At 41.5% G+C, this 2,706-nt stretch overlaps 1 protein-coding gene across 1 annotated transcript in view; it reads left to right on the top strand.

Moving 5' to 3' along the window:
* The window catches only part of CXXC4 (CXXC finger protein 4), a 29,088-nt gene that overhangs the window by 7,212 nt on the left and 19,170 nt on the right, over positions 1-2,706 (top strand). The gene's annotated exons all lie outside the window — the stretch shown is intronic.

Below are 2,706 nucleotides of genomic sequence, written 5' to 3'. Positions count from 1 at the left end.
GAGAGAGAGAGAGAGAGAGAGAGAGAGAGAGAGAGAAGGGGGGCAGAGGGAGAGAGAAGAGACCGAGAGAGAGAGGAGAGGAGAGGGGGAGAGAGAGAGGAGAGACTCCCCGGCTCCCTCCCACCCTCGCACACAGCGACTGGAGACGGACGGAGAGCAACGCGCTGGGAGAGGAGAGACCACCGAGAACAGCCCCGCGCTCTCACACATACACTCACACTCGGCTCTTTCCTCTCCCCCCACCTCCTCCTCCTTCCACCCCCACCACTAACACCATCTCCTCCTCCTTCTCTCTGCAACAAGAAAAAAAAAAGCCATTTACAGGTATTTTTTTTTTTTGATCCGCATATTTATTTATTCCCCCGTCCCCAACAGTTTGTTTACAAGTATTAAAGTTGTAATTGGGAGCTGCCAAGACACATCTGGATTTGTGTTTCTTTGTGTTAGGGGGTGATGTGCAACTAATTAAAGGCAGACTGGCAGCGTCTGCAAATTCTAAGGCTCCCCAAATAAAAAGAGACTGGTAAGTGATTGTTCTTTCTCTTTCTCTGGCTTTTTGCTCTTAAATGTTTGCTGTCCGTTGGGATTGTAAAAGTAGATTATTAATGCTGGACTCCAGCGATAAAAGGCGTCGCTGTATTAATTTATTAATTAATCTGCACCCGCCCCTCCTCCTGAATGTTAAATATGACCTTTGATCTCTATGTCTCTGGTAGACCAGACATACAATATTAGGCATGTACAGTCACATTGTTTAAAGGCAAAACAGGATCATGAAGTATGGATGTCTAATTTAGCTTTGGAATAGGACTATAGTTATTTGTGTGTGTTTTATTTCGTTTTTTAAAGAAAATCCAAACAATAGCTGTGGTTTAGGTACCTTTTTCATGCTCCAAGATGCATTGATTAAACAATAATGACCTGGATGCTGGGCACAATCATTTTCTACAGTTTCTGGTGGCATTAAACCTTGAGGAGGGAAGGGGGAGGTGATGGTAATAAGGAAAGCTTCTTTTTGGAGACACCACTCTGATACTCGGAAAAAGGGACATTAAATTATTTCTTTATTTGGAGCAAGGTCAAAAGACTAAAATGTTGACATTTTTCCCTCCACTCAGTGTGCTGGTATCTAATGCATGGTTGGCATAACTAGTTTTTACTGAGTAGTAGTTATTATGGTCTTGCAGTTACAATGTGATTCGCAGAAACTGAAGCTATATGCATATTCTTGCTGTGTCTTCCCCCACCCCCTTCCCAGCATCAAGAATATTTAGCCAGGAGCATTTTGGGGGCACCCTTTGTATTGCCTTCAGACCTCTGAAGGGAGCAGTTTTCCCTAATGCGAAACCACAGAGGTGGTTCCTGAATGATTAGGGACTGGCTGTGATTGAAAGATGCCTGCTAGCTTCTAATCCAGCCTGGGGTGAGGTTCCTTATCTTGATTTACTTTGCTTAATAGGGATTTGTTTACATAAACCCCTCTTTTTAGGGCACCTCATCATCAGGTCTTGAAGTTTTTGCACTTGGAGTTTGGGCATAAATGGTTCATTAATCTAATTATAAGCATAATTGCTATAATTGCTATCCATTTTGAACTGAATATTTGAGACAGACTACTGGGCCCCCATTTAAAATTCCCTGAACTCCACATTCTAGACCAATATGTGGGCTTCAGAAGATGTCACAAAAAGATATTCTGCCCCCCCAAAAAAAAATCTGGAAACAAAGAAACTGTTTTTTTAGGTTAATATACACTTTATGTTTTTGCTTTACTTCTCAAAAGGCTGTGATGTACCTCTCCCTCTGTGATAAACAACTAAAATACCTCTTCCTAAGCATAATAATGGCCTGTAAGCAAAGAGATGAATGCAAATACCCAGTTAACATTAAACTTTCCTGTAAAACAGAGCAAAAGAAAAAAAATCATTTTAATGATTATTTCTTCATGGAACACCTTAAATGATCCCCCCCTACTTTTACTCAATGTAAAAAAATCAGTGACTGTGAGAGATCCTCAAAAAGTCCATGCTTTCCTCTTGTCTTGGGAATAGACTGGAGTCTCCATTAGGAATTATTGGGAATATTCTTACAGAGACTGCAGGCACTTGGTTTAAAACCTTTGACATTTTTTTGTATTATTAAAAAAATTTTTTAGTCTAGTCCATCTTTCTTTTCTTTCTTTTAAACAAGTAGAACACCACCCTCTTACCCCCTCCAAGCCCCATCACCAAATGGCTTGTACAATTGAGACCCGTCCTTGGTCCATTGAATTAAGACCCTAACAGAGCCAGCTGTGCTGGGATTCAAACTAATGACCGCAGACACACAAGGACACTGTGGCAGCTGGTAGTTCTTTTCTCCCTGCCTCTTTAGTTCAGATTGTATGTGGGCAGTCTCTTAGCTCTCAGTTGTATTGTGTTTGCTTACAGTTTATACTCGGATGTATTGCAGACTTTCTCAGTACTTCATTTGCTAATTTCCTGTTCATTTTCCTCATAGGGCCATAGCAGTTTTCTACTTTAGAGCATTTGCATGCCCAGGCAGCACTTGTTCATACATTTCAAAATGTTTAAATGCCCTCTGCTTATAGGTAGTATCGCCCTCCCACCCCTGATTTGCATGTCTTTAAGCACTCCAATTGCCCTTTTCCCTCGGCATTTGTCACCCCTGTCTTTCCTCTTTCCCTGGGTATCCTGGCTATTAATA

This window comes from Neophocaena asiaeorientalis, unplaced genomic scaffold, assembly GCF_003031525.2.
Source record: "Neophocaena asiaeorientalis asiaeorientalis breed wild unplaced genomic scaffold, Neophocaena_asiaeorientalis_V1.1 scaffold218, whole genome shotgun sequence".
In the NCBI taxonomy this organism is placed as follows: domain Eukaryota; kingdom Metazoa; phylum Chordata; class Mammalia; order Artiodactyla; family Phocoenidae; genus Neophocaena; species Neophocaena asiaeorientalis.
This window is presented reverse-complemented; position numbering and strand designations above follow the sequence as displayed.